Source organism: Lethenteron reissneri, unplaced genomic scaffold (assembly GCF_015708825.2).
Source record: "Lethenteron reissneri isolate LAM-NWPU_2019-01 unplaced genomic scaffold, ASM1570882v1 scaffold_1864, whole genome shotgun sequence".
Taxonomy (NCBI): Eukaryota; Metazoa; Chordata; class Hyperoartia; order Petromyzontiformes; family Petromyzontidae; genus Lethenteron; species Lethenteron reissneri.
The window spans coordinates 1,571,804-1,580,704 of NW_026891624.1; positions in this window are offsets into that span (position 1 = coordinate 1,571,804).

The following is an 8,901-nucleotide window of genomic DNA, read 5'->3' on the forward strand; positions in this document are numbered from 1 at the left end:
AGAGCCGGCCCAGCCACTAAGCGACCCTTGCAATTGCAAAGGGCCCCGTGGCCAGCAGAGGGCCCCCTAGAGTCACTGCGAGCTCGTGGGTGAAAAAAATCATACATCAAAGGGGCCTCCAACCAAATTTTGCTTAGGGCCCCCAAAGGTCTAGGGCCGGTTCTGTTGCAATGCAACGATCCATCTGAACGACTGCAAGCCAGCTGATTTCATCTCTCCATCTCCTGTGGTCAACATCCGCTCGAGTGTCACTTATCTGCTCTTCCATCTCTAGCCTTGTCTATTAGCCTGTCTTGCCCAAGCCCACTCGCTTATCTTAACATCGAATATAACAATAAATAAAACGCCTCGCTGACATCCCTCTGCATGAGGCTGTTATTGTGCCATTTATTTACCCAGAGAAGTCTCACCGAGTGTTAGACTACTGCGCTATGGATCCAGGGCGACCCAAGTTCGATTCTCGCTCATGGCGAACACCACTGACGATCTTTTTTAGCCAGTATTGGGCCTCCCCTAGGTCGACGGAGCTTCAAATGAGTACCTGGTACAGTGTTTGAACGTCACCACTGTGGAGACAAAAGCGGCCGGACGTGGTATTGGCCACCCACCCCCTCGTGTGCAATGCCGGTCATCATAGGTGCCCGCTGATAGCACTTGCCCCAACTGTCTGGTCAGCCTTTATGGGGGATCTTTGTGTTTTTCTATGCATTGCACTTCATCGCTATGCTTGTCTATATGTTCTAACCATTGTGTATAGGATCTATGCATCGTGCGTTATGTATAGCACGTATGCTCTGTACGTTATGCGTGTCTGCTCCGTATCGTGTGTGCTGAATATAGCATGCGTGTTCTAAAAGATATTGTACATGTGGGCTATGTTATGTTTGGCCTTTCAGTAGTTTGCCAAATGGCACATCTCGGGAGTAGTGGCCGTATGCTCTGTATACAGTAAAAATAAGAATAGATTTTACCCTTTCTGGCAATAAAACAGGAGGTGTTAAGATGTTCCAACACCAAATAGATACCTTTTGCAAGGAATCAAGTCTGCAAGTGGACAAAACATGCAAATACACATTCTCTGATTATAATATATGCATTGTTCTTGAAACTGATTGACCTACGCCATGGCCTTGTCTCACCAGTTTTAGACCAGATAACGCCAAAAGGCGAACAGCACAGTATACTGTATTGCATGTTGTACACATTTTGGCATTGGAGCACAGGTGACTGACGCATGCTAAATATGGTATTTTATTGTATGGACTATATACGTTTTTTAAGTTTGTGTATGCGCTCTATGTATAGTACATCATGTTCCATATGTATTACATGTGCTGCATATGTTGTGATTATATGTTTTCGGGTTTTGTATTCTTAGAGTATCGGGAGGAAGGGGCCGTTACCCCTTCGTGTTAAGGGTTATTAGTGTTATAATATACGTGTTTCCTCCAGTGAAGTCTCGCTCTCCCTTTTTACCCACTACACATGCGGTAGGTTTGACACTCAGTGCCGCCATCACCTCGCCAAGCTCAGCAGCCCCCACCAGGGCTCCTGGCCAGCCCTGTAGCGATCACCCATACGGAAACTCGTCAGATTTATCCCTGCATAGGCTCAGATACACAGCATGCGGTCGCTCTCGTAGACAGAGAGAGAGTGGACGACTCAGAGCGCGCTGGGAGGAACCACAGATGAGCGGGAAGGCAGCAGCAGCAGCCACGCGGTGAGCCAGCAGGAAAGATTGCCCGAGCTCTGCTGTCCTCTATATGTGAAGGTGTTATCGGTGAGTTAATGGGTGCTTAACATGTGGGAGAAAACCAACGCACCCGGAGAAAACCCATGCGGGTGAAGGGGAAACACTTCATCTTATTTAGACAGTTACAGGGATCCTTCTACTTGAGAACATTCGACTTACAAACTTTCAGAGATACGAACACACCTGTCCGTATGTCCAGTTGCCTGTTCAGACCGAGAGTCGTAAGTTCAACTGCCGCGCAATAGATGGCAGTGGTGGCATCTACATTTGCAGAACATGAATAACCAGTGGAATCTGCATCTACGGGAAATTATACATCTTGTAAAGCCATTCCCCGTGTTTCGTGTACATGCCATGCAACATGTTTGGAATCGACAGGAGTAAAGTTGGACTTAACGAATCGACTTGCGAACAGAGCTGAATCCTTGCTTGTTCATAAGTAGAGGAGTCATTGTACTTCTTGCTCCTGGCGAGCCAGAGTATGGTACCCACTCGGTGCACACGGGAAGGGAGTTTCGGAAAATCTGTGTGTGATCCACTAACCCTGGCTGCCTCCCACAGTGCGGGATTGCAGGCGTGTACCACCAGGTGATGGTGAACGCACGTTAGTCTATGACACAACGCAGTAGTTACCAGGGCCGGCCTAACGGATTGAATCTGTGAACATCTAAAAGAAAAGGCGCAAGCACCACTACCATTGGGACGTATCAGCGCCTCTAACCGCGCTCTATTCTGCCACACATACACACACTGTGCTGCATAGCAACGTGTATTCAACACACAGCACACGCATACAACTGCCGTTCAGTGATAAGTGGCGGTGGCGTCACCACACCACTTGTGCCAGGTTAGGTGCACTTAGAGGGCGCGTGATGTGTCGAAGCCCGCTGACAGGGGGTCATGGAACAGACCCTACAGGTGCCACGGGTTGACTGACTGAGATGACTGGCAAATGCACCAACTGTGCTCCCCACTAAGCCAACTTTCTCCGTTTTAACCGCCCAGCGCTCCCCTCGTTGTTGCGAGCGTCGCTCCTCTGCCCTCTGTTGTTGCTGGAGGGAAATACAATACACAGAACGTACACGCATACAATATACATCTTAACACCTGTATTGTTGCTGGAAAGAGCCTATTCGTTTATCATCATCTTGATAACGGAAAAAGGGGCCCCATAGAGACGATACAGTTCATACGTACACATACATATATATAGGACCCACAAACAAATAATCTCAAAATATGCAGCACATAAATGTAATATATATGGAACATGATGCAATATACATAGAGCGCATACACAAACTTAAAATACGTATATAGTCCATACAATAAAATATCATATTTAGCATCTGTGTCAGTCACCTATGCTCCAATGCCAAAATGTGTACAACATGCAATACTGAAAACTGTACTGTTCGCCTTTGGCGTTCTCTGGTCTAAAACTGGTGAGACAAGGCAATGGTGTAGGTCAATCAGTTTCAAGAACGATGCATACATTATAATCGGAGCATGTGTATTTGCATGTTTTGTCCCAAGTACGTGTGGTTCATGCGGACTTGATTCCTTGCAAAAGGTATCTATTTGGTGTTGGAACATCTTAACACCTCCTGTTTAATTTCCAGAAAGGGTAAAATCTATTCTTATTTTTACAATATACAGAGCATACGGCCACTACTCCCGAGACGTGCCATTTGGCAGACTACTGAAAGGCCAAACATAACATAGCCCACATATACAATATTCTAAAACACGCATGATATATATAGCACACACGATACAGAGCAGATACGCATAAGGTATAGAGCATATGTGCTATACATAACGCACGATGAATAGATTCTATACACAATGGTTCAAACATATATACAAGCATAGCGATGAAGTGCAATGCATAGAAAAACCCAAAGATCCCCCATAAAGGCTGACCAGACCGTTGGGGCAAGTGCTGTCAGCGAGCACCGATGAAGGCCGGCACAGTACACGAGGGGGTGGATGGCCAGCACCACGCTCGACCGTCTTTATCTCCCGAGTGGCGATGTTTGCACATTGCAATAGATATAGTACTCATTTGAGGCTGCACTACCTCTCCCCACTATGCATAGCACACGCATACATACATACAAGCTTGCTCACATCTCGGAGGTGAAAACCGTCTCGATCTCCAATGAAATTGCGAGCTTTCGTGAGCGCCTTCACTGTGCGATTATTTTAGCATTGGCAGCTACTTTTATGAAATGCTCACCCAATAGGGCTGCGCAAGCTACGAAATACAACACTTGGATCATTTCTATTTGAATGTCCTCAAACAGTTCGTTGAGTCACGCACGAGTAAAGGGACACCAGTAGTCGTGTGAGGAAATAACAGGAGTCGGGTTAATAATTCTGCAAATTGGCCTGGAAAGCGTCACTGGGTCTCGGTATTTCATCTTAAAGGAGGGTCCTGAATTGGAATGTTTTGTAAATTTCCATTCAGTGGGCGTAATTTACAACTGCAGATGCCAGTCGGAGGCACGCAACTGGGAAACAGAACCCGCACCTCCGATTAGCATGGTTGGCTACGTGCAGTTCGAAAGTTGTTCAACATACGTACATACGTAGTGAGTTCAACTGAGTCGCAGATGTACTCTTGGAGGCAACACGTTTATACAGGTAGGGACAACAGTTCCACACTGCCCATCAGGGTTTATTTGTCTGTCTTTCGTGCATAGCCACGTCCTCGACTTGTATTTCATAGAGCGCTTCGGGCGGGCTCAGCACCACGTGACGCGCCGCCCCACGCAGCTTGCACCGCGTGCCACGGATCGCACGAATGCGCTGTCCAACCAAGTTCCTACCTGCTCACTCCGAAGGAACGTGTTTTAACACCAACACACGGGGTAACTGCCCCTTTACAGAATAACAACCTATGGTGGTGGACCACCAGGCTAACTACACTAATTACAATGTAACTAGCTGCTACGGACTAGGGCCACAGCTCGGGTTTAGGTCCACGTCTTGGAGACTCGGTAGAACATAGGACGTAGACGAAGGCTTCTTCAAGATGAACAACAACGCCAGTCCCTCTGGGGGACCCGGCTTATATTCTCTGCAGCGTGGCTGGCTCCGCCCTTGGCCACGACCACCTTCTAAGATCGTCGAGCCGGCTCTTGACCCGGACCATGTGACCACCCCTAGCCCCCACTTGGGGCCCCTTTGTAGACTTAACCGGTCACGTGTCCTCTTGGGTCAACCAGAGTGCCATGGCATTTAGTAACCGATGCACACCCACGCCTTATCCTGTAGCGCTGGCACTGCAGGCCAAGCGTGCTGCCACCTAGCGCTATCAACCAGCACTCACCGAGCCCCTTATAGGGCCGGTACTACACCCACATCATCGTGGTGCCCGCGATGTCGTTACATCGTACGCCATGCCTCTCGATGGCCGGCACAGCACAGTGTCATCCCGCGATGTCACTACACATGTAAAGAAACCCATTGGAGACATCCATTATTTTAGAAGTAGAGCTTAATTTCTAACTTAACGTGCTTAAAGTTCCGAGTGTAACAAGCGCCAGACTCGTAATTACTACGACTATCTTCCACCCCGATGGTTTCCACCAAGTTGGTTCACGAACAGTCAGCCCCGATGGTTCCACCTCTGATCGTCGATTAGTCCCCCAACAAACTCCCCGATCGCGGGCATCGCTCTCCCTTATGTAGTCGCTCGGCCCTGCACCTATCTGACAGTGCCCCCCCCCCCCACACCAATATAACACGTGTCCTTTATTGAATCACTAGCAGTAAGTACCCGGCGTTGCTTGGGCGAAAAAGGCAGACGCACACATGGACTTACACACAGACATTGACCCACACACATAGAAACACATCGACTTAGACGCACGCACACACACATATGGTTAAATCCAGGATGGATCGTTAGCAGGCCAGCCTAAATGTTTCTAACCAGCAAAGATGTTCCATTAGGGGGGTCCACGTTTCGCAAGCGTACAGAAGGGAGAGAATGAACGTTGTTGTGTATGTACCCCCTTTTTATTTTTTTTTAATATTATTTTTTTTTAAGAATTATTCTGCCAACATAGATAATATCGTTTTTTTTAATAGACGCGGCCACAGTGGGAACGAACACGCCCCCACACTTCCACAGAGGCCCCCACACTACCACAGATGCGCGCACACCTCATTTGAAAGGAAAGAGGACATGAAAGGGGGGGCAATAAGGTAATAAAAACTCCCCTAAATTCACACAAGAGGAACAAGGGGGGGGGGGGAATGGCAGCCAGGGGGGTCAGCAGGACGCCCTTTTGAAAAAAAACCCCACAGAACCAGGAGACACGGAGGAAGAGATAATTATATTCTTAACAAAGAAACAGCATCGACGACAAAAAGCACAGATGGGTCTTTGAACCATGTTAAATACACAAGTTACCAACTTAACCATAAAGATTAAGCAAACAGTATCCATCCTCACTCCAATTGAAAACCAGACAAAAATTGCACCAGAATCGCGACCCATCATTGTTAATTAAGTACTGACATTATTTACCTTTAAAGAATATCTACACGGCCGGGCCGAAGCATCAAAGAATAATTATGGCATCTATTTCGCTCCAAAACAAATTCCTAGCCGGGATATCAGATCAAATAATCACAAGAAGTCAAATAATAAGTACGGAATTAAAGTAGAAGAGGAATCAAGGGCGGAGAAGGCTCTCAAAATTAACCAAACACAACACCCATGGAAAGCGAGCAACACGGCCGCCTTTGTCTTTCCGAGAGGATCTCCACACACAGGCACCAAGCCAGGAAATGACACCCATAAAAGTTGGGGCAAGGGCTCAAAGGAAATTAACACACGCCTTCGAATAAATAAGCGCATGCGCCGGATGCTCCCACCGTGGAAACAACCGCCTTTGTCTCCCCACAACACGGACAGCAAAAATTGCACACGCATGGAAATAACATTGCCATGAGAGATCGGGTCACGATGAAACATCGTGAACACTGTTTCGGCATAACTATGCAGATGGAACCAAGCAGCAAATAAGTTGCATTTCAACTTCCAAACCAAACCAACTTAAGCTGTGTGAGACAAAGGATGTGATCCCAGAGCAAGGGAGGGAATAATTAAGCTCGCTTAACGCGTAGGTTTTCGCGACAAATATTATTCAGTAACAAAACATGGATTCGAATGTTTTTTTTATAACTCGACGCGAATCATCGGTCTGGCTAATGGATAACTTCTGAAGCAGCCGACACGAGGCCCCCACCCCCACCCCTTTCTTCCAGAACGACACACACAGCTGTGTCTTCAAAGCTAATAAACACACGGACAAACACGCACGCGAAACACACGGACAAACACGCACGCGAAACACACGGACGGACACACACACGGACGCAGATGGTCCACCCCCACAGGAAGGTTTTATGACACAGCTTTTGAACAACTCGGGAAGCCGAGTGGAATTTTCCGATATAAACCGAAGGAAAATCCATACAACACATATCATCCGGGCCACGAGCTCCAACGCAGATCATCCGGGCCACGAGGGCCTCCTCGTCGCCAGGGCTTTGGCTCCACCAACAGATCTTCACGAGCTCCGGCCTACATCTCATCTCGTCTCCGGGCTAAGGCCCCACCAGAGTTCTCCAGGGCGACAGCCATCTCTCCTCGTCGCCGCCAACGAAGAAGCTCCTGTCATTCAGAATGACGAGGGTCGCGGAGTAGCGACGCGTAGCTACAAGCCGAGGTCTGCACCACCTGAGAAGAATCGCTACCCTGAGTCGCAGAGCTGCGAGTGAAGCCAACAAAGACGCCAACGTCCACCCTGCCACGAACGAAGCATCGCTCCTCGTCAGAGTGACGACCAGCGAACAACCCGCAGGAAAGGCGGAGATCGCTGAACGAGCGCCAACTTGCGCCACCGTGCGCCACTGAGCGACAACGAGCGACACCCAGATCGACCAGCATCAACCAAAACCGACTCTCATCCCGCCGTGGAGACAAAGAGTCAAAGTCTTCTGAACGAGCGCCGCCGCTCACCTCACAGCGGAGAAAGTCTCAGCTGCCGCTCGCACAGAGAGCAGAGAGGTCGTATCACTCCCCACATACAGATTCCAGGAGACAGAGGAAATCTTGTCAAACCAGTTCCTTTGTCCCAGAGTCTCGCCGAAGAATTAATTAAAACAGAGCCAGATTCGCTCTTGCGCCCACACGCCCTCACCCACCATTGTATCAAACATTCCGTTAAGAGGATTTTTATACTTGCCGATGAATCTATTGACATATACTTTCGCCTCTTGGGTATAATAAGTGCTATATTACCGCCATAGGAAGTGTGTCATGCTTGTTTTCAAACTCGACCAGTCGCCGATTGTGATCGATACATGGGCGAACTAATGAGATGCCTGGTAGGAAAAGTAGAGGTTACAATTGATAGAAGTGTTTTTAGTCATTCAGTTCGTTAAATGCATAAGTGTTTATTCATTCATTTTAGTCAAATGCATAAGAGTTTCGTTATTCATATTGCATAATTGCATAATTTCGCAACTGCATAAGTTTTTGTCGTTCATATTAGTTAATTGCATAATCTTGCCCATGAATTATTGACGCATGTTTGACCTGCATGATAGAATGTCACGTGTTTGTTAGAATAAAATTGTTATCACAGAAGCATATTGAGTGTTCTTTCCAAGTCCATGCAAAACCATCTTATTCATAAGAGCTGTATCCTGCGATGAGATATGAAAATGGAGACCTAAAATATTATAACACACACTAGGATAATCGGTAAATGAATCTATGATAATCGTGTTATCCTGATTGATAACTCTGGATAAACGAAACTAAGCAAATTATCATAACCGCACACATTAACATAATCGCAAGCCTCCGCATAAATTACTACGATTATCTCCGTGATTATCATAATTTATGCATATAATCACATGCATTATCATAATTTATGCATATTAATACACACACTATCATAATTAATGCGAATTGCGCATTTTTCGGAAAATTATTAATTTTTATTATTTTCATCAAAATTTCATAACCCAACACATACAACAACGTGGCCAAGAAGATCTGAAGCTTCGTGCGGAGTGATAGACCAGGTAGCTTCCACACAGCGTTACGCAACCGA